Below are 24,194 nucleotides of genomic sequence, written 5' to 3'. Positions count from 1 at the left end.
GGTGCTGCAATGTTTGGCCTTAGCATTGGAAGACCGTAACATGACCAATAAGTTGCCACCTGTTCCATCAAAACATTACACACAAAAGACAACATTCCTCCATCCAGGAGAGTGACCCCAAGAAAAGGTGTTAAAACCAATCCCATCCCAGGACAACTGGAAGCTGCTAGAGACCGGAAAATGCTGGCAGATGCTGGTCAACGGCTTATTTTTCCACCTGAGATTGCCACCACTAACCTTCGACCAGATATTGTCGTGTGGTCTGGATCAGCACGCCTTGTTCACCTGGTAGAGTTAACAGTGCCATGGGAGGATGCTGTAGATGAGGCGTATGAGAGGAAGAAACTGCGGAATGCTCAACTAGCCACTGAAGCGGAACAGCGAGGATGGAGAGTCCGGGTTTACCCAGTGGAGGTGGGTTGTCGAGGATTTGTGGCACACTCTACAACCCGGTTTCTCAGAGACGTCGGATTCAGTGGCCAAGAGATGCGTTCCAGGTGTTAAATCAGGACAAAGAAAACAATGCAGAATCAATATGGGTCAGAATAATGGACACAAATTCAAAGGGCATAATAATAGGAGCATGCTATAGACTGCCAAATTCAGACGCTGAGCAAAATAATCTGTTGTACAATGACATTCGAAATGTGTGTAGAAAAGGAGAAGCCATACTAATGGGGGATTTCAACTTCCCCTCTATAAAATGGGAAAACCCGATGGGGGGCTGTGGCAAAGTGCACCGCCCCTGTGTGCATTTGTGTGTTCTGTGTATGTATGTATGCATGCGTATGTTAATGTTGGTGTATAGATTGGTACACGGGATATAAACGGGTCTGTGTTTCACGTGTGTTTAAAGTGTATAATTATATTTAGACACGGGATTGCACATCACGCACGTGCATGTGAGCACGGGGTTGCACAGAATTAATTCACGTGCTGGGATTCAAGTGAATTATTAATTAGTAATTGAATCCCAGCACAACAGTATATATAGATGCACATTTTCATTCAGTCGGGGTTGGGTGTTCGGAAGAGGAGAACGGGTGAGAGAGAGAGGAATAAGTAGTAGTGAAAGATCGTAAAGATAAGTGTTTGTTCTCACCGTGTTTGTTTGTCTCCGTGCACCGTTTGTTTAGTGTTAGTCCGTTTTGTCTGTCTCTTTATTTTGGCTATAGTGCCGTGTCCTGTTTTGTATTCCGTTGTTTAAACCTTTTATTTTGTTATTAAACGCTGAGTGCAGCCATTGCACTCAGCTCATCACAACCACCGTCTCTGTGTTTGAAATCCTTTCTGGTCTGACGCAACCCACTCTGGCCGTCTTTGTGACAGGGGCATGACGGACAAAATTGAAATGGTGGAAATGACAAGTGACTGCTTCCTAACGCAATTTGTCAAGGCACCGACTAGAGGGGAGGCATGCCTTGATTTAGTCTTTTCAAATAATGAAGACAGAATAACTAAAACAGAGGTCAGAGAGCCATTGGCAAACTCAGACCACAACATGGTCTCATTTGAAATATTTTTTAAAACCCCAAAAGTAATGATTAAAGCTAAGGTTTACAATTTTAGAAAAGCAAACTATGAAGGTATGAAACAGAGACTAACAGAAGTAGATTGGAGTAAAATAGAGAAAACATCCACAGAAAAAGGATGGCTGTTTTTAAAAATGTAGTACTAGAGACACAAAACAATTACATCCCAAAAGTAGACAAATCTAAATCTAAAACAAAATGGCCAAAATAGTTTAATAGATCAATTAAAAAAAGACATTCAGCGAAAAAAGGCACTTTACAGAGCGTTTAAAAGGGACCAAAAACAAAGCACACAGAAAGCGTACTTGGAACTGCAAACACAAGTCAAAAAGGAAGTTAGAAAGGCCAAGATAGAGATAGAAATCAATATTGCTAAGGGGGCTAAAACCAATTCCAAAATATTTTTCCAATATTATAACAGCAAGAGAACATTCAAAGAGGGGGTTAAATGTCTAAGAGACACAAATGGCAAAATCATAGATGAAGAAAAAAAAATAGCAAATATATTAAATGATTACTTTTCACAGGTTTTTACAAAGGAGGACACGGACAACATGCCCCACATGTCGACCTGTTCCTATCCAATTTTAAATAACTAGCATAACAGAGGCAGAAGTGTTAAAGGGACTAGGAGCTGTTAAAATAAACAAATCCCCTGGGCTGGATGAGATCCTCCCAATAGTACTCAAAGAAATGAAAGAAGTTATTTACAAACTGCTAACCAAGATCATGCAACAGTCTCTTGACACAGGGGTTGTACCGACAGACTGGAAAATAGCAAACTTAATACCGATCCACAAAAAGGGAGACAAAACCGAACCAGGTAACTACAGACCAATGTGCCTGACTTCTATTATATGTAAACTTATGGAAACTATAATAAGATCCAAAATGGAAAATTACCTATATGGTAACAATATCCTGGGAGACAGCCAGCATGGTTTTAGGAAAGGGAGATCGTGTCTAACTAACCTACTTGACTTTTTTGAGGATGCAACATTGAAAATGGACAACTGCAAAGCATACGATATGGTCTATTTAGATTTCCAGAAAGCTTTTGACAAAGTCCAGCATAAAAGATTAATTCTCAAACTGAACGCAGTAGGGATTCAAGGAAATGCATGCACATGGATTAAAGAAAAGTGTAAAGTATTGCATGCGGGCAATAAAAATGTGCATTATAAATATCATATGGGAGATAGTGAAATTGAAGAAGGGAACTATGAAAAAGACCTAGGAGTTTATGTTGACTCAGAAATGTCTTCATCTAGACAATGTGGGGAAGCTATAAAAAAAGGCTAACAAGATGCTCGGATATATTGTGAGAAGTGTTGAATTTCAATCAAGGGAAGTAATGTTAAAACTCTACAATGCATTAGTAAGACCTCACCTAGAATATTGTGTTCAGTTCTGGTCACCTCGTTACAAAAAGGATATTGCTGCTCTAGAAAGAGTGCAAAGAAGAGCAACCAGAATTATCCCGGGTTTAAAAGGCATGTCGTATGCAGACAGGCTAAAAAAATTGAATCTATTCAGTCTGGAACAAAGAAGACTACGCGGCAATCTGATTCAAACATTCAAAATCCTAAAAGGTATAGACAATGTCAACCCAGGGGACTTCTTTGAGTTGAAAAAAGAAACAAGGACCAGGGGTCATAAATGGAGATTAGATAAAGGGGCATTCAGAACAGAAAATAGGAGGCACTTTTTTACATAGAGAATTGTGAGGGTCTGGAACCAACTCCCCAGTAATGTTGTTGAAGTTGACACCTTGGGATCCTTCAGAAGCTGCTTGATGAGATTCTGGGATCAATAAGCTACTAACAACCAAACGAGCAAGATGGGCTGAATGGCCTCCTCTCGTTTGTAAACTTTCTTATGTTCTTATGTTCTTATGTTCAGACGGTTGTCATGCTGATGCGCTGGGGAGACCGCACTGTGGTTGATCCACGGAGCCAGCATCGCAGCCGTTGTGTGTGCTGATGCGCTAGGGAGGCTAAATAAGCTGATCCCTGGAGCCAGCATTACACTTCAGCCATCAACACCTGACAGAAGGATATCTACATCATCATATAGAAGGAAGCGCAAATGGATGGAGACACCTATGGATCACGTTAGTTTACTGTAAAGCTACGTCTTAGTTGGTGCTTATCTTGGCGAGAGCCGAGTTCAAATCAGCATGAAGTTTTAACATCTACTCTCGTGTAATGGAAATCATGAAGATCTGGATACATCCAGTGACTGCTGTGAATAGTGCAGCTGGCAACAAGGGAAAGACCTCGTGACAGACTGGAGAGACAGCTGACAGGAGGAAAGAGACCCCATTGGGGCTGGCAAGGGTTAGCTACCCTTGTCGGCAGTATCCAGCTCTGTTTTTACAGGATGCTGGAGACACCCGCCCAAGGCTTCTAATAAATTAAAGAGAAAAATACCCCTAGAGTCTGCGAGAGCTGGGGCGGAAGATGACTCAACGTTGGACAACATGGTTAACGACTTAGGAATGGAAACGGATATGAGTATGGAGAGTACGTCACAAAAGACTAGTTCAAGATCTGCAGTTAAAAAGGAAGGATAAGTACAAACTATTCCTGGAAAGTCTAGACGGTAGCAGGAGATTGAACTCTTAGTTAGAGAAAGGAGACAGCTGAGGAAGCAATGGAGAAGAGCAGAACAAAGTCAGAAGGAGGGACTCAATCTTTTACAAAGGGTCATAAAAGATAAGCTTGCAACATTGCGCAGAGCTGAGCGCCTACGGAAACGCTACAAAAAGAAGGAGCGTGCGAGAACTAACTTTTATAAAGACCCATTCAAATTTGTAAAGAAGTTATTCACCAGTGAGAAGAATGGCACACTAAAAGCATCTAAGTTTGAGCTGGAGAGATATTTGGAGGAAACACATACAGATTCAAAAAGGCAGGAGCCTATGTCAATTCCTTCAGACATCCCACCTATCAATCCACCAGAATACCAAATGGAGGACTGTGCATCTAAGTGGAAAGAAGTAGAGCAAGCTGTGAAAAAAGCAAGGGCTTCATCATCACCAGGGCCTAATGGAGTTCCGTACAGAGTGTACAAGAGTGCTTCAGGAGTTCTATGAATCCTGTGGAAATTGATGAAAGTGGCATGGGAAAAACAGGTTGTACCAAGAGCATGGCGCCGAGCAGGTGGAGTCTTTATACCAAAAGAAAAAGATTCTACAAGCATCAGTCAGTTTCGCCCTATTTCCCTATTAAACGTAGAAGGCAAGATTTTCTTCAGCATTATTGCTCAGAGATTGTCATCTTACCTATTAAAGAACTGCTTCATTGACACTTCAATACAAGAAGCGGGCATTCCAGGTTTCCCAGGATGCTTAGAACACATCAATGTGATCTGGCAACAAATTCAATCAGCTAAAAAGGAGAGGAAGGCGCTCCATGTGACATTCCTGGATTTGGCTAATGCATATGGTTCAGTGCCACATGAACTTCTTTGGGCAGCATTTAATTTTTTCAGTGTACAATGACAATAACAAATTTAGTGAAAGCCTACTTTGGAGATTTGCAGTTTAGTTTTTCAACTTCAGAATTCAGCACTACATGGCAATGCCTAGAAGTTGGAATAATGGCAGGTGCACCATTTCTCCACTGGCTTTTACCATGGCAATGGAAGTAATCATTTGGGCATCAAAATGGGTAGTGGGAGGAGAGCACTTGGCTTCTGGAATGCGACTACCACCAATTCGAGCATACATGGATGACATGACAACCATGACTACAACAATAGCCTGCACGAATCGGTTATTGGGCAAGTGAACCATAACATTGAATGGACACGAATGCAATTCAAGCCCACTAAATCAAGGAGCATCTCTATAATTAAAGGTAAAGTAGTAGATAAAACGTTCTTCATTAACGGTGAGGCAATACCAACAGTGTCTGAGAAGCCAGTGCAGAGTCTTGGGAGATGGTACAACCGGGATCTAAAGGACACAGCTTGTGTGGGAGAAGTTAGACAACAAGCAGTGGAAGGGTTGAAGAGCATAGACAGCAGCGCTTTACCAGACAAACTAAAACTCTGGTGCTTTCAGTTTAGTCTACTGCCGAGGTTGCTGTGGCCACTGACTGTGTATGAGGTTTCTTTGACAACAGTAGAGAAACTGGAAGCCTTAATCAGTTCATACATCAGGAAATGGTTGGGAGTTCCACGCTGCCTCAGTAGAGTGGGACTTTATGGTAAAGGAATACTGCAGCTACCAGCATCCGCTCTAACCGAGGAGTTTAAGTGTGCCAAGGTGAGGCAAAGTGCCCCGCCCCTGTGTGCATTTGTGTGTTCTGTGTTGTATATATGCGTGCGTATGTTAATGTTGGTGTATAGATTGGTACACGGGATATAAACGGGTCTGTGTTTCACGTGTGTTTAAATTGTATATTTGTATTTAGGCACGGGATTGCACATCACGCACGTGCATTTAAAATATAATATGTGAACACGGGGTTTCACGTAATGAATTCACGTGCTGGGATTCAAGTGAGTAATTAATTAGTAATTGAATCCCAGCACAACAGTATATATAGATGCACGTTTCTGTCACTCGGGGTTGGTGTTCGGTGAGTGGAGAACGGGAGAGAGAGGAGAAAAGAAAGCAAAGCAAAGCAAAGCAAAGTAATTAGTGTTTTCACTCACCGTGTTTGTCCGTTTGTTTGTTCACTGTTTAGTCTGTTTTGTTTGTCTCTTTATTTTGGCGTATAGTGCCGTGTCCCGTGTTTTTGTGCTGTTTGAAACCTTTTATTTTGTTAATAAACGCTGAGTGCAGCCATTGCACTCAGCTCATCACAACCACTGTCTCTGTATTCCTTCCTGCTTCTGGTCTGACGCCACCCACTCTGGCCGTCTTTGTGACACAAGGTCAGACTGGAAATGACATCAGTAGAGTCAAGCGACAAATGCGTAAGGGAGGCAGCACCTGTGCTGAAAACTGGAAGAAAGTGGGTGGCAAAGAAAGCTGTGGAGGATGCAAAAGCTTCCCTTTGAATTGGTGATATCATGGGGCAAGTTCAGCATGGAAGAGGGGGTCTTGGTCTCAGTTCAGCTCCTCCAACATGTCACAAGGCAGCACCAGCTCAACGGAGGAAGATGGTAGTCAATGAGGTGCAAAAGCAGGAGGAGAGGAGGAGGTGTATAAAGGCCATTTCCCAGGCCAAGCAGGGAGAATGGATGAGATGGGAGAGTGTGGAACAACGCAAGTTTGGCTGGCAAGATCTATGGTCAATGGAACAGAGCAGGATCAGTTTCCTCATCAGGTCAACATATGATGTTCTCCCATCACCACAGAACCTAAACCTCTGGGTAGGAGAGGATCCCTCATGTCCTTTGTGTTCTTAACCTGCAACATTAAGGCACATTTTGACAGGATGTAAGGTGGCTCTTAGTCAAGGACGGTTTACTTGGCGCCATGACCAGGTGCTGCAATGTTTGGCCTTAGCATTGGAAGACCGTAACATGACCAATAAGTTGCCACCTGTTCCATCAAAACATTACACACAAAAGACAACATTCCTCCATCCAGGAGAGTGACCACCAAGAAAAGGTGTTAAAACCAATCCCATCCCAGGACAACTGGAAGCTGCTAGAGACCGGAAAATGCTGGCAGATGCTGGTCAACGGCTTATTTTTCCACCTGAGATTGCCACCACTAACCTTCAACCAGATATTGTCTTGTGGTCTGGATCAGCACGCCTTGTTCACCTGGTAGAGTTAACAGTGCCATGGGAGGATGCTGTAGATGAGGCGTATGAGAGGAAGAAACTGCAGTATGCTCAACTAGCCACTGAAGCGGAACAGCGAGGATGGAGAGTCCGGGTTTACCCAGTGGAGGTGGGTTGTCGAGGATTTGTGGCACACTCTACAACCCGGTTTCTCAGAGACGTCGGATTCAGTGGCCAAGAGATGCGTTCCAGGTGTTAAATCAGGACAAAGAAAACAATGCAGAATCAATATGGGTCAGAATAATGGACACAAATTCAAAGGGCATAATAATAGGAGCATGCTATAGACTGCCAAATTCAGACGCTGAGCAAAATAATCTGTTGTACAATGACATTCGAAATGTGTGTAGAAAAGGAGAAGCCATGCTAATGGGGGATTTCAACTTCCCCTCTATAAAATGGGAAAACCCGATGGGGGGCATGACGGACAAAATTGAAATGGTGGAAATGACAAGTGACTGCTTCCTAACGCAATTTGTCAAGGCACAGACTAGAGGGGAGGCATGCCTTGATTTAGTCTTTTCAAATAATGAAGACAGAATAACTAAAACAGAGGTCAGAGAGCCATTGGCAAACTCAGACCACAACATGGTCTCATTTGAAATATTTTTTAAAACCCCAAAAGTAATGACTAAAGCTAAGGTTTACAATTTTAGAAAAGCAAACTATGAAGGTATGAAACAGAGACTAACAGAAGTAGATTGGAGTAAAATAGAGAAAACATCCACAGAAAAAGGATGGCTGTTTTTAAAAATGTAGTACTAGAGGCACAAAACAATTACATCCCAAAAGTAGACAAATCTAAATCTAAAACAAAATGGCCAAAATAGTTTAATAGATCAATTAAAAAAAGATATTCAGCGAAAAAAGGCACTTTACAGAGCGTTTAAAAGGGACCAAAAACAAAGCACACAGAAAGCTTACTTGGAACTGCAAACACAAGTCAAAAAGGAAGTTAGAAAGGCTAAGATAGAGATAGAAATCAATATTGCTAAGGGGGCTAAAACCAATTCCAAAATTTGTTTCCAATATTATAACAGCAAGAGAACATTCAAAGAGGAGGTTAAATGTCTAAGAGACACAAATGGCAAAATCATAGATGAAGAAAAAAAAATAGCAAATATATTAAATGATTACTTTTCACAGGTTTTTACAAAGGAGGACATGGACAACATGCCCCACATGTCGACCTGTTCCTATCCAATTTTAAATAACTTTAGCATAACAGAGGCATAAGTGTTAAAGGGTCTAGGAGCTCTTAAAATAAACAAATCCCCTGGGCCAGATGAGATCCTCCCAATAGTACTCAAAGAAATGAAAGAAGTTATTTACAAACCGCTAACCAAGATCATGCAACAGTCTCTTGACACAGGGGTTGTACCGACAGACTGGAAAATAGCAAACGTAATACCGATCCACAAAAAGGGAGACAAAACCGAACCAGGTAACTACAGACCAATAAGCCTGACTTCTATTATATGTAAACTTATGGAAACTATAATAAGATCCAAAATGGAAAATTACCTATATGGTAACAATATCCTGGGAGACAGTCGGCATGGTTTTAGGAAAGGGAGATCGTGTCTAACTAACCTACTTGACTTTTTTGAGGATGCAACATTGAAAATGGACAACTGCAAAGCATACGATATGGTCTATTTAGATTTCCAGAAAGCTTTTGACAAAGTCCAGCATAAAAGATTAATTCTCAAACTGAACGCAGTAGGGATTCAAGGAAATGCATGCACATGGATTAAAGAAAAGTGTAAAGTATTGCATGCGGGCAATAAAAATGTGCATTATAAATATCATATGGGAGATAGTGAAATTGAAGAAGGGAACTATGAAAAAGACCTAGGAGTTTATGTTGACTCAGAAATGTCTTCATCTAGACAATGTGGGGAAGCTATAAAAAAAGGCTAACAAGATGCTCGGATATATTGTGAAAGTGTTGAATTTCAATCAAGGGAAGTAATGTTAAAACTCTACAATGCATTAGTAAGACCTCACCTAGAATATTGTGTTCAGTTCTGGTCACCTCGTTACAAAAAGGATATTGCTGCTCTAGAAAGAGTGCAAAGAAGAGCAACCAGAATTATCTTATTAAAAAGGCATGTCATATGCAGACAGGCTAAAAGAATTGAATCTATTCAGTCTTGAACAAAGAAGACTACGCGGCAATCTGATTCAAACATTCAAAATCCTAAAAGGTATAGACAATGTCAACCCAGGGGACTTCTTTGAGTTGAAAAAAGAAACAAGGACCAGGGGTCATAAATGGAGATTAGATAAAGGGGCATTCAGAACAGAAAATAGGAGGCACTTTTTTACATAGAGAATTGTGAGGGTCTGGAACCAACTCCCCAGTAATGTTGTTGAAGTTGACACCTTGGGATCCTTCAGAAGCTGCTTGATGAGATTCTGGGATCAATAAGCTACTAACAACCAAACGAGCAAGATGGGCTGAATGGCCTCCTCTCGTTTGTAAACTTTCTTATGTTCTTATGTTCTTATGTTCAGACAGTTGTCATGCTGATGCGCTGGGGAGACCGCACTGTGGTTGATCCATGGAGCCAGCATCGCAGCCGTTGTGTGTGCTGATGCGCTAGGGAGGCAAAATAAGCTGATCCCTGGAGCCAGCATTACACTTCAGCCATCAACACCTGACAGAAGGATATCTACATCATCATATAGAAGGAAGCGCAAATGGATGGAGACACCTATGGATCACGTTAGTTTACTGTAAAGCTACGTCTTAGTTGGTGCTTATCTTGGCGAGAGCCGAGTTCAAATCAGCATGAAGTTTTACATCTACTCTCGTGTAATGGAAATCATGAAGATCTGGATACATCCAGTGACTGCTGTGAATAGTGCAGCTGGCAACAAGGGAAAGACCTCGTGACAGACTGGAGAGACAGCTGACAGGAGGAAAGAGACCCCATTGGGGCTGGCAAGGGTTAGCTACCCTTGTCGGCAGTATCCAGCTCTGTTTTTACAGGATGCTGGAGACACCCGCCCAAGGCTTCTAATAAATTAAAGAGAAAAATACCCCTAGAGTCTGCGAGAGCTGGGGCGGAAGATGACTCAACGTTGGACAACATGGTTAACGACTTAGGAACGGAAACGGATATGAGTATGGAGAGTACGTCACAAAAGACTAGTTCAAGATCTGCAGTTAAAAAAGGAAGGATGAGTACAAACTATTCCTGGAAAGTCTAGACGGTAGCAGGAGATTGAACTCTTAGTTAGAGAAAGGAGACAGCTGAGGAAGCAATGGAGAAGAGCAGAACAAAGTCAGAAGGAGGGACTCAATCTTTTACAAAGGGTCATAAAAAATAAGCTTGCAACATTGCGCAGAGCTGAGCGCCTACGGAAACGCTACAAAAAGAAGGAGCGTGCGAGAACTAACTTTTATAAAGACCCATTCAAATTTGTAAAGAAGTTATTCACCAGTGAGAAGAATGGCACACTAAAACATCTAAGTTTGAGCTGGAGAGATATTTGGAGGAAACACATACAGATTCAAAAAGGCAGGAGCCTATGTCAATTCCTTCAGACATCCCACCTATCAATCCACCAGAATACCAAATGGAGGACTGTGCATCTAAGTGGAAAGAAGTAGAGCAAGCTGTGAAAAAAGCAAGGGCTTCATCATCACCAGGGCCTAATGGAGTTCCGTACAGAGTGTACAAGAGTGCTTCAGGAGTTCTATGAATCCTGTGGAAATTGATGAAAGTGGCATGGGAAAAACAGGTTGTACCAAGAGCATGGCACCGAGCAGGTGGAGTCTTTATACCAAAAGAAAAAGATTCTACAAGCATCAGTCAGTTTCGCCCTATTTCCCTATTAAACGTAGAAGGCATGATTTTCTTCAGCATTATTGCTCAGAGATTGTCAACTTACCTATTAAAGAACTGCTTCATTGACACTTCGATACAAGAAGCGGGCATTCCAGGTTTCCCAGGATGCTTAGAACACATCAATGTGATCTGGCAACAAATTAAATCAGCTAAAAAGGAGAGAAAGGCGCTCCATGTGACATTCCTGGATTTGGCTAATGCATATGGTTCAGTGCCACATGAGCTTCTTTGGGCAGCATTTAATTTTTTCAGTGTACCAATGACAATAACAAATTTAGTGAAAGCCTACTTTGGAGATTTGCAGTTTAGTTTTTCAGCTTCAGAATTCAGCACTACATGGCAATGCCTAGAAGTTGGAATAATGGCAGGATGCACCATTTCTCCACTGGCTTTTACCATGGTAATGGAAGTAATCATTAGGGCATCAAAATGGGTAGTGGGAGGAGAGCACTTGGCTTCTGGAATGCGACTACCACCAATTCGAGCATACATGGATGACATGACAACCATGACTACAACAGTCAGGACTGCCCAGTCCCTGACCACATTCCGGCGCCTCCTTAAGACTCACCTCTTCAAAGAGCACCTGTAGAACTCCTCTGTTTGTATCCTGGGACACTATCACCCTTCATGTAAATGTGCTTTATTTTGCTCTTATCAGCCCCCTATTTTACTGCATTTAATCCTGTACTTCAGAATACTGTAATCTGCCAAGTTTTTAACCTGTAGTACTTTGTATTTAATCACATCCTGATGTAACTATCACTATTACCTGCTGTATTATTGAATTGTGGTTTGTCAAACTTGTACTTTGCTTGAACAAAAGTTATTGTACTTCTTGCTCTTATTGTATTACTTGTATTGTAACGCTTGAAATGTTTTTGCTTACGATTGTAAGTCGTCCTGGATAAGGGCGTCTGCTAAGAAATAAATAATAATAATAATAATAATAACAATAGCCTGCACGAATCGGTTATTGGGCAAATGAACCATAACATTGAATGGACACGAATGCAATTCAAGCCCACTAAATCAAGGAGCATCTCTATAATTAAAGGTAAAGTAGTAGATAAAACGTTCTTCATTAACGGTGAGGCAATACCAACAGTGTCTGAGAAGCCAGTGCAGAGTCTTGGGAGATGGTACAACCGGGATCTAAAGGACACAGCTCGTGTGGGAGAAGTTAGACAATAAGCAGTGGAAGGGTTGAAGAGCATAGACAGCAGCGCTTTACCAGGCAAACTAAAACTCTGGTGCTTTCAGTTTAGTCTACTGCCGAGGTTGCTGTGGCCACTGACTGTGTATGAGGTTTATTTGACAACAGTAGAGAAGCTGGAAGCCTTAATCAGTTCGTACATCAGGAAATGGTTGGGAGTTCCACGCTGCCTCAGTAGAGTGGGACTTTATGGTAAAGGAATACTGCAGCTACCAGCATCCGCTCTAACCGAGGAGTTTAAGTGTGCCAAGGTCAGACTGGAAATGACATTAGTAGAGTCAAGCGACAAATGCGTAAGGGAGGCAGCACCTGTGCTGAAAACTGGAAGTGGGTGGCAAAGAAAGCTGTGGAGGATGCAAAAGCTGCCCTTTGAATTGGTGATATCATGGGGCAAGTTCAGCATGGAAGAGGGGGTCTTGGTCTCAGTTCAGCTCCTCCTACATGTCACAAGGCAGCACCAGCTCAACGGAGGAAGATGGTAGTCAATGAGGTGCAAAAGCAGGAGGAGAGGAGGAGGTGTATAAAGGCCATTTCCCAGGCCAAGCAGGGAGAATGGATGAGATGGGAGAGTGTGGAACAACGCAAGTTTGGCTGGCAAGACCTATGGTCAATGGAACAGAGCAGGATCAGTTTCCTCATCAGGTCAACATATGATGTTCTCCCATCACCACAGAACCTAAACCTCTGGGTAGGAGAGGATCCCTCATGTCCTTTGTGTTCTTAACCTGCAACATTAAGGCACATTTTGACAGGATGTAAGGTGACTCTTAGTCAAGGACGGTTTACTTGGCGCCATGACCAGGTGCTGCAATGTTTGGCCTTAGCATTGGAAGACCGTAACATGACCAATAAGTTGCCACCTGTTCCATCAAAACATTACACACAAAAGACAACATTCCTCCATCCAGGAGAGTGACCACCAAGAAAAGGTATTAAAACCAATCCCATCCCAGGACAACTGGAAGCTGCTAGAGACCGGAAAATGCTGGCAGATGCTGGTCAACGGCTTATTTTTCCACCTGAGATTGCCACCACTAACCATCGACCAGATATTGTCTTGTGGTCTGGATCAGCACGCCTTGTTCACCTGGTAGAGTTAACAGTGCCATGGGAGGATGCTGTAGATGAGGCGTATGAGAGGAAGAAACTGCAGTATGCTCAACTAGCCACTGAAGCGGAACAGCGAGGATGGAGAGTCCGGGTTTACCCAGTGGAGGTGGGTTGTCGAGGATTTGTGGCACACTCTACAACCCGGTTTCTCAGAGACGTTGGATTCAGTGGCCAAGAGATGCGTTCCAGGTGTTAAATCAGGACAAAGAAAACAATGCAGAATCAATATGGGTCAGAATAATGGACACAAATTCAAAGGGCATAATAATAGGAGCATGCTATAGACTGCCAAATTCAGACGCTGAGCAAAATAATCTGTTGTACAATGACATTCGAAATGTGTGTAGAAAAGGAGAAGCCATGCTAATGGGGGATTTCAACTTCCCCTCTATAAAATGGGAAAACCGGATGGGGGGCATGACGGACGAAATTGAAATGGTGGAAATGACAAATGACTGCTTCCTAACACAATTTGTCAAGGCACCGACTAGAGGGGAGGCATGCCTTGATTTAGTCTTTTCAAATAATGAAGACAGAATAACTAAAACAGAGGTCAGAGAGCCATTGGCAAACTCAGACCACAACATGGTCTCATTTGAAATATTTTTTAAAACCCCAATAGTAATGACTAAAGCTAAGGTTTACAATTTTAGAAAAGCAAACTATGAAGGTATGAAACGGACTAACAGAAGTAGATTGGAGTAAAATAGAGAAAACATCCACAGAAAAAGGATGGCTGTTTTTAAAAATGTAGTACTAGAGGCACAAAACAATTACATCCCAAAAGTAGACAAATCTAAATCTAAAACAAATGGCCAAAATGGTTTAATAGATCAATTAAAAAAGATATTCAGCGAAAAAAGGCACTTTACAGAGCGTTTAAAAGGGACCAAAAACAAAGCACACAGAAAGCGTACTTGGAACTACAAACACAAGTCAAAAAGGAAGTTAGAAAGGCCAAGAGAGAGATAGAAATCAATATTGCTAAGGGGGCTAAAACCAATTCCAAAATATTTTTCCAATATTATAACAGCAAGAGAACATTCAAAGAGGAGATTAAATGTCTAAGAGACACAAATGGCAAAATCATAGATGAAGAAAAAAAATAGCAAATATATTAAATGATTACTTTTCACAGGTTTTTACAAAGGAGGACACAGACAACATGCCCCACATGTCGACCTGTTCCTATCCAATTTTAAATAACTTTAGCATAACAGAGGCAGATGTGTTAAAGGGACTAGGAGCTCTTAAAATAAACAAATCCCCTGGGCTGGATGAGATCCTCCCAATAGTACTCAAAGAAATGAAAGAAGTTATTTACAAACCGCTAACCAAGATCATGCAACAGTCTCTTGACACAGGGGTTGTACCGACAGACTGGAAAATAGCAAACGTAATACCGATCCACAAAAAGGGAGACAAAACCGAACCAGGTAACTACAGACCAGTAAGCCTGACTTCTATTATATGTAAACTTATGGAAACTATAATAAGATCCAAAATGGAAAATTACCTATATGGTAACAATATCCTGGGAGACAGCCAGCATGGTTTTAGGAAAGGGAGATCGTGTCTAACTAACCTACTTGACTTTTTTGAGGATGCAACGTTGAAAATGGAAAACTGCAAAGCATACAACATGGTCTATTTAGATTTCCAGAAAGCTTTTGACAAAGTCCCGCATAAAAGATTAATTCTCAAACTGAACGCAGTAGGGATTCAAGGAAATGCATGCACATGGATTAAAGAAAAGTGTAAAGTATTGCATGCGGGCAATAAAAATGTGCATTATAAATATCATATGGGAGATAGTAAAATTGAAGAAGGGAACTATGAAAAAGACCTAGGAGTTTATGTTGACTCAGAAATGTCTTCATCTAGACAATGTGGGGAAGCTATAAAAAAAGGCTAACAAGACGCTCGGATATATTGTGAGATGTGTTGAATTTAAATCAAGGGAAGTAATGTTAAAACTCTACAATGCATTAGTAAGACCTCACCTAGAATACTGTGTTCAGTTCTGGTCACCTCGTTGCAAAAATGATATTGCTGCTCTAGAAAGAGTGCAAAGAAGAGCAACCAGAATTATCCCGGGTTTAAAAGGCATGTCGTATGCAGACAGGCTAAAAGAATTGAATCTATTCAGTCTTGAACAAAGAAGAGTATGCGGTGATCTGATTCAAGCATTCAAAATTCTAAAAGGTATTGACAATGTCTATCCAGGGAACTTTTTTTACCTGAAAAAAGAAACAAGGACCAGGGGTCACAAATGGAGATTAGATAAAGGGGTATTCAGAACAGAAAATAGGAGGCACTTTTTTACACAGAGAATTGTGAGGGTCTGGAACCAACTCCCCAGTAATGCTGTTGAAGCTGACACCTTTGGAATCCTTCAAGAAGCTGCTTGATGAGATTCTGGGATCAATAAGCTACTAACAACCAAACGAGCAAGATGGGCTGAATGGCCTCCTCTCATTTGTAAACTTTCTTATGTTCTTAATGATTGACACAAGTCAGGAAGGAGGGACATTGCTCACCTGCACTGGGAAACAGTTTTTTTTTATGGGAAACCGGTGGTCAACGTGAATTGAGTAACCATTTCCACAGTTTTTCCGGTATTTATTGGCTATACACTCATTTAATACACTCATGTTTTAGCGGTTTTATCGTCTAAAATAAAAAATCAGAACCCCTAATTATAATCAACACTAGTGTACTGTAGCATTACCATTCATGCATATACTATAAGATTGTAACTTCAATCTACTATAGCAGCCACATATAACGTTATAGCATACCTTATTAAATTATATAATATGTAATTGATCAGTTTAGTAAAATACTATCGTACATTATTCTGGACTAAGTGTATAATATAATTCCTATAGTAATGATATCAGAAAACTAAATTTGGTAACAGTCAAAACAAGTACATTTTGAAAAAAACAAAAAATAGACCAACAAAAAAACGGCATGAAGCACGTGAGAGGTTTTATATTTGAATTCACCTTTGCTGCTAGATGAAGCCTTATTATTCTACAGCCAGTGAAAATCCAGTTCCTGGTTTTCGCTCTACCCTTGTTTGTCTCCCCCTCTTTCCCAAGCATTTTCTATCAGAGCTTCCCTTCGCAAATGGTTTGTTATTTTCACCGAGATCTCTGTTTGTAAGCAAAGGTTTTCTGCTCTTTTAAATGGATACTTATAAGCACAAAATTGCTGAAATTATTATTGGTTAGTCTTAATTTTCAGTCTGCCTAGGAAAACGAGTGTTTTAAACGAAGGTGGAACATCTGAATACAGAAGAAGCTTCTTATTTGTCCGATATTTTCCGCCTCCTAGGAGAAGATGTAATGCATTGACCGCATCACCACACTGCATCTTTCTGGAAAATATATTAGTCCTCTATAAACTACTGGGAATAAATAGCATAACGGAAGGGGGTATTTTTCATGCAAGAACATCTTTTTGGAAACAAACAATATATCTGCCCTTCTGGTTTAATGGCAGGATTTGAAGGAGCTTACTGCTGCAGGTCCATTAACCTGTTTTGAGATGGGGTAAGTGATTTAAATAATATTGTTAAAAAAATAATAATAAGCAGAAAAAAGGCATCGTCTGGCGTTTTTAACCAAAACATGAGCATTCTTGGTGACACATTCTGTATTCCTTTGTGGCTGTTTTGACGCTAGACAATAACACGCATTATATCGAGGCTCATCGAACCCAGTGTGAACAATCTCTCTTGTTAGTGTTTTTGACATAAATTATGGGTGCGGCAAAGGATTTGTTACATTTTTATTCGAAATATTAAAATATACATTATTTGTTGAGCAACACAACGTGTAATTTTCATACTGATGGCTCATTTTGGTTTTCAAATAAATCAATGCCTGGCTGGATATTCCCACCATTAGTATTTAAATATTTGGTCTTAAAATGTGAATCGTTTATCGCTTATACATATCACAATGATCTGTGGTTTCATGGCTTTATTCTTTTCTTTGTGTGTGAATGGTGATGGATTGGTATCTGAGGTGCTGCACAAGAAGAGGCAATAACAGGATACAGCAGTACACTGCAAAAGGATTTGATACATTGATAAGGATCTTTACAACCGTGTATACCCTTATTTGTTAAACGTATTGGATATGGTTTATTGTATGGATCAACTTGCACAATTAGGCATGTTTAAGGCTTGAAACTAACTCATTGGGGAATGTGATGTATTATTTTTTAAACACGTAATTGCTATGCAATTATTTTGCATAAACCAAATATAGAATCTGCACAGTATTTGCATAAAGCTAGGCTGTGCAGGACAACAGTTAAATATGATACCAGTGGTTACGAAGTGAAATCGTAGGTGGTTTAAAAAATATTGTCACATGAAAATGTGATATTATATGTAATAAGACTAAAAGCTAAAATATATTGGTTAAAGTACAATGTGCATTGGAGTTACTGTAGTCTGGTGACAAATATCTAACATGCAAATCATTTAGGATTTTGCTGTAAAAATGACATAACTTGCCATAAAAACCCAGTGCAACCTCAAATGTATAGAGGAGATAACCATTACAAATAAACAGAACAACTTAACAAATTATGTATTACTTACCCTTGCTTTTCACAATGTAATGATAAAAAAAAAAATCATAGTATTTACAACCCATTGCATGATATGTGCAACACATGTCGGTATATTTTTCAGTATATACCCCCAGTTGTGTGTGGTTTTTTTTTTTTTTTTTAAATCTGGTATAGTACAAGATATGGTCCTCATATCATATTTTATATAAAATACATGGTTATGGAGCAGATTGGCTGACATCATAGTCACGAAGGGTTGTGTTTGCTGATCTGGTATATTGAACCACCCAACAACAGATTTAAATGAGCAAATTACACTGCCATGTTCCTTATTAAACCAGAAAAAAGCAAGTTACCATTACTTATTTAAATAACAATTCCATTCCCATGAAGTGGCAGCCTGAGCCTTTGGGGGGCCGGGTAACACAATTGGGGGCCTGGTTTGACTCCTAGGCCTGTGTCTGACATCCCGATAAGAACACATGAAGAATGGAAAGAAATACAAACCCAGTTATTCAGGGTTTTCAAAATTAGCCAACGACGACGTGATTTACCATCTAAAACAATATTTGCGCCAGCTACTTTGATTAAAAAATATTAAGATGATTAAGATTTTCGGGTAAAATAAAGAACATATTTAATAACGAGCTGTAATGCAGCAAAAAGCTCAATAATTAAACAAAAAAAGGAAATTAAAAGGTTACCGTCAAGCTGAAAAAAGTGTTCTTTGTGAATGCCAATAAACCAATGTTATCTTTCGCCAGTCAAATCGTAAAAGTCTAGAATCAGCGCAAACACATTTTTTTCATCTGTTGAATCTTCTTAGCAGTCGAAGCCATCCATACCTGTCAACATTGAGTTTTCAAAATAAGGGAGCTTTTGTTAACTGAAATGTTAGTGGCCTGAATTGAAGCGAATACCTACATAAGACAAAGGCATACTATTCCACTTTATTATTTGGTAGAATGATATACTGTGATACAGTGCTCCTTCTAATTGCTTTTACAAAGGAAAAAATATCAAAACACAAAAACAACCATGAGATGCTTCACAATCAAATTCGCTCTTTGCCCCTGTGGTTCTTATTGTACTGTAGTTGTGATGGCTGATTTGGTGCAGCCAATACTTTTTAAACCTGTCTACTGTAGTTGATTTTGCAGGCCAGCAAAGCATCCACAGTTGCCATTGTTAATCACACAACAAACCTAAAGGCTGAGTGTGGTACTGCACATTGACCTCGTCATCAAAGGACAAGCTATGGCACCTACATTATAACACGGAGAAAAAAATCCAAATCCATCATAAAAAAAGCCAAAATACATAATGTGGTATTGCAACGTTATCCATTACACTGCACATGTGGCTGATGATTAATACCATTGTCAGTAACATACGATTGTCTTCTATTTAAATGAACACACTATTGCTGTATATAAACACATGTTATCAATCAATCTGAATTGCTAAAGCAATGTTGATGCTGAAATTGTAATAGAAACGCCTTTCACTATTTGTGTGACTTTTAGGCCTTCCTGCAAAATACTTTGGGTCATTCCACACCAACTCAACCAGAAAAAGGACATTTCATTGCCTGTCCATCTCAGATTTTCATAGAAAAATTCACCTGCGGGTTTTCAGACGCGCTGAGTTCAGAAATGATAGCCATTTTTTTTTAAAATTTCCCCTTCAACCTGTGACCTTGCAAAGGTCAACCTAAAATGAGAAAGGGAACTTGGCCAGAAAAATCACCCTGGGTGCAATTTAGATGCTACAATCATGTCCCAAATCCCCGGATACCAACATATTTTCTTGATGCTTGTAGATCTCATTAACATTTATACAAACATATCTTTGGGTGGTTTTTTGGAGTCCCCCCACGCAAGTTATTACGGCCTAAATTTGGTACAAATGGCAAAAATTCAAATTTCAAGGGGGTTTAACCCTTAGTGGTCCATTTATTCAGAGCGTCAGGTCCAATTTATTTTCACACGCGCAGTTTATTTTAGACGTGCTGTTTAAAAGTATTTTTTTCACAGTAAAACAGGTTTTAAAGGCACTGCATATCAACAGGACACTCTGTGCTGCATCTCCAGCACCGCCCCACCCCTTGTTCGCTGTATTTTTCACATACCTCTTCAGAGTCGTGCATACCGATAAATCATCTCCTGATCACTCGTTTTGAAGTTTGATTAAAACTCGTCAGTTACCCCTCGTCTAGCAATTTGCCAGAAGTGAGTAGGGTACTCCTAGTATTTTTTTATGAAAAGCCCTATTCAATACGAGTAGAACGAGGTGCTACACATGATAGTAGCATCTAAATTGCGTAGTTGTGTATTACATGATGTTGATACCTTAGCTTGTTCAAAATCTTGAATACTTACCTTGTTCCTTTGGTATTTTCCAGTTTAAGTTTGTGTGTTTATTGTGAAAGTTACTGACAATCGATGGGCTGTAGTTTGCTAGCGGTCATTGTTTTGTATGTTTAATTAAATTATTTGGGCGTGGAGGGTATATATTAAAGGTCTCTGCATACGTAACTTTCTTGATCTTCGTTTTTCCTTTGGCAACGAAAGATGTTATTAATTGAAGCATTGGTTTTGTGAGCGTCACTGGCTTTTTGGTGTTTTGGATCTCTTGTGCTTACCATTCTTGCTCCCATGTACCTCCTCTAAAATCAGCTCTGCATAGTTTACAGAAAGTGTGCCTTTTTCCAACGTTGCTTAGGATTATGTTGGAATATGTTGTTTCTTAAGAAGCTTGACATTTGCATTTATATATATATATAAACAAAAACAGTGTAAAAAACCAAGTTAGAAAAACGCAACAGCCGTTTAAAGGGGTGATATCAAACACAAAAGCCCAAGTTAGAGAAGCAATTGGGGCAACCTGGTCAAGCATCAAGCAAATAGGCACAATTGGAGAGGTGCTGGGCCCAACATTCACACAATTGTTGCTTCTAACTTGGCTTCTGTTTTTCATCGCTCCACTTTACATTGAAATATTCATTCGCTTATCAGCTGTGTTTAACCAGAATAAAGATGTTAAGACCTCATCCTTACAAGCACTACTACAGAGATAAAGACAGACAGGGAATGGGAGAGGCGTCATCACAGGCGCAGATAAGTATGCTTTTGGAAGACACACGGACAACATGCAGATAAGGCACAGGTAGATCAGGGCACACACGGACAAACATTTAGCCCATACATACAAGAATACCTCAAAGAGCATGAAGCAATATATTTCCAACAATGAAGACGATGAACACGACCAATAATGGCAACGAGTGCAAGGGATAATGAGAATGCAAGGTAAGTGTATGGGAAGTGACAGTTGATGGGGCAGGCATTGCAGATCCAGGGCTGGGGTGTTGGAGCCTTTTTTTGGTTGTGCATTGTCAATGTTTTTTTGTTGCAGATGTGACTTTTGAGTTGATAAGGGAATGGTCACAATGCCCTTGAGTTGTACAAAGAGCATTTCAATGTAAAGTCGAGCGATGCAAAAAAGAAGCCAAGTTAGAAGCAACAATTGTGTGAATTTTGGGCCCCAGCACCTTTCCAATTGTGCCTATTTGCTTGATGCTTGATCAGGTTGCCCCAATTGCTTCTCCTAACTTGGGCTTTTGTGTTTGATATCACCACTTTAAACAGCTGTTGCGTTTTTCTAACTTGTTTTTTTACATTGAAAATGTTTTTGTTATAGATAGCACTTTTTTTTTTATTTCATCAAATAATGAATAAAGCGAATTAAAGATATTCTTGAATGTGTATGGTAAATAGACAGACAAGACGAGAGTAATAAGTAGAGTAATATAAGAGAAATGAGAAGATTTGAAAGTAAAATAATAGTAGAAGGGACTTTTGGACAGTATTGAAAGTGTAAACTCTTTTAGTTGCAAATGTACATCCATGAGTGGTGAAAACAATGTCTATTTTGGTAGGTATTAATATATTGATATTTACATAGGTACAAAACTACAATGTTATGAATGGTTCAAAAGGTACATATGCATGTCAGTGGTAAAGGGTAGTATACTAACACATTTTAATGCTGAAAAAAAAACATTATTCTCCTTGTTATAGAGGTGTTATGAACTTAGGCCAATGTAAGGCATTTGTAAAGCATTCGATCTCTTCATAAAAGGCCATATCCATGTCCTTTGCCTTTCTTGGCCATGGTTTGACTTCAATGAGTGCATCATTTGCATGCACCCATTTTCTAGTAGCACCCACAGCAAGAAAACACGCACACACACACACAAAGAACACGCTGTCCAGTGGTCTCAGCTGTCAGTCTCACGTGCAGGAACACCCAGAGTGTGAGCGGAGCGGAGCGAGCCAATTGTATATGGAGCGGGGGAGCGGAGCGGTGTAGTTCCTTGAGCGGACGTTTCCGGCCCACTCCTTTACAGCACAGAAGAACTGAGTACAGTTTTATTTTTCTTAAATATATGTTTGGCCATGGATTTTGGACAACAGTCACTTTACAGTATTTTCCATCATGCCTGTGCATGGTAACCACTCATTTTCCAGTTTCAAACCACAATTAGGCATTTTTATGTTTTGTAGACCTGAGAATTGCATTTAAAAAAAAAAAAAGCTTTTATTTTTCTTTTATATTCAATGTGATTGATGATGCACTTTATTAATTATGATTGATATATATATATGATTGATGTATCTACTATAGCTACTAATGAGAGCCAAACAAATACAAAAGAAAAACAAGGGAACCGCATATCTTTTCAAGAAAGCTGGGAGACTTTGTATAAAAGGAATTTATATTTGTAAACACTGCAATAACAGTTATGCTTGTGAAGCATCCACATTATAATTTGACAGAACAGGTGATTTATTTGCACTGTGCAGAACCTTGTTTTCCCATTGGTGCTTGAGCCCCGGAGCACTCGCAGAATCACTGCCTGTGCTCCTATTATCAGTGATTAAAGCCTGGTTTTCAAACAAACTGATTATCGCTCACCAACACTGTATTGGTATAAGAAAAGTGTGTTTTTAAAAAAATTATTTCAGCTTTTCAGTCACTTAAAATATGCTGACGATAATGTAAACAACACCAATCTAGACAGCGAATCCCTAGCTTTAAACGTGTTACTGTTTGTAGATAAGAACTCAACTTTATTATGAATGTTGTGTTTTTATGTTTTAAGCAACATACTACAATAGTGTTTATTATGGTAATTGCTTGTTATTAGTTTTAAAATGTTTAGTAAAACGTTTGACCTCGTTGGTACTACAGGTGTAGCATGAGAAACTGCACCCCATGAGATAGTGCGGGCCTTCAGCACCGTTGACTTTACCACGTATGCGCACGTTATGTGACGTACAGGGGATTCACTTTAGCATAGCTATGCCTACAAGAAACTGCATCCCGTGCAATTGTGCACCCATACTTTATTATATTAATATTCACATTTAGCTGTTTATGTTACAAAACAAATTTATACTTTTAAAAAAAGAAGACAATTGTAAAATAGTAATACTAATAATGTATTTCATTAGCTATTCAGTATGATTAGAATAAAGCATCAGGTTTACTAGTGTTACCAGCGATTACATTAAAAAAAATACAATTAAAAAAAAGCATCTCGCATCTATTTACTGTATTTTTAATCCACAGAGACAGGAAGAATGGAGACAGGAGAGACGATGAAAAAAACCTTGGGTTAATTGCAGCGTGGCAGATTTTTGTCCACTTGATATGTGAATTGCAGCGTTCTATTTAAACCGGTTTAATTGAGTTTTAAATCTGGAAACTCTTCAAAAAGACGGGACATAAAGGGTTTTTCAATTTCAACTTGCCTAATTTAACTTAATTCAACTTTTTTTTTAAACTTTGTTTATTGGATTTCACAAATTAAACAGGATGAAACATACACAATTTAACAGAGATTTAAGTGGAACGCATATTAATAATAATTATAATTGTTATAAAAGAGAAGAGAAAGAGGAGAAAGACAGAAGAGAAAGAAAAGAAAGAGCCAGAGGGAAAGACAGAGAAAGTGCAGTGCTTGCTTTTCCATTATTATTAATTTTATAAAGGAAGATTATGAAGGGGAGGGCAATCTGAGGTTGTCAACATAGGATAGAAAGGGTTGCCGTGCTTTATAAAATTTTGC

General features: G+C 39.7%; 1 protein-coding gene across 13 annotated transcripts in view; it reads left to right on the top strand.

Annotated features, from left to right (window-relative positions):
- The first annotated feature begins 16,525 nt into the window (after positions 1-16,525).
- adgrl3.1 (adhesion G protein-coupled receptor L3.1) overlaps positions 16,526-24,194 on the top strand; it is a 450,501-nt gene continuing 442,832 nt past the window's right edge. For 5 of the 13 annotated variants that reach the window (XM_059026057.1, XM_059026051.1, XM_034035060.3 and 2 more), the window contains exon 1: positions 16,527-17,025. The gene's annotated coding sequence lies outside the window, so the exon portion shown is untranslated. Of the gene's footprint in view, positions 17,026-24,194 lie in introns of all 13 variants that reach the window. The other 8 variants (XM_059026100.1, XM_059026092.1, XM_034035062.3 and 5 more) reach the window with 3 other exon arrangements.

This window comes from Acipenser ruthenus, chromosome 1, assembly GCF_902713425.1.
Source record: "Acipenser ruthenus chromosome 1, fAciRut3.2 maternal haplotype, whole genome shotgun sequence".
NCBI classification, from domain to species: Eukaryota; Metazoa; Chordata; class Actinopteri; order Acipenseriformes; family Acipenseridae; genus Acipenser; species Acipenser ruthenus.
Note: the sequence above shows the minus strand (reverse complement) of the source record. Positions and strands in the feature narration are given on the sequence as shown.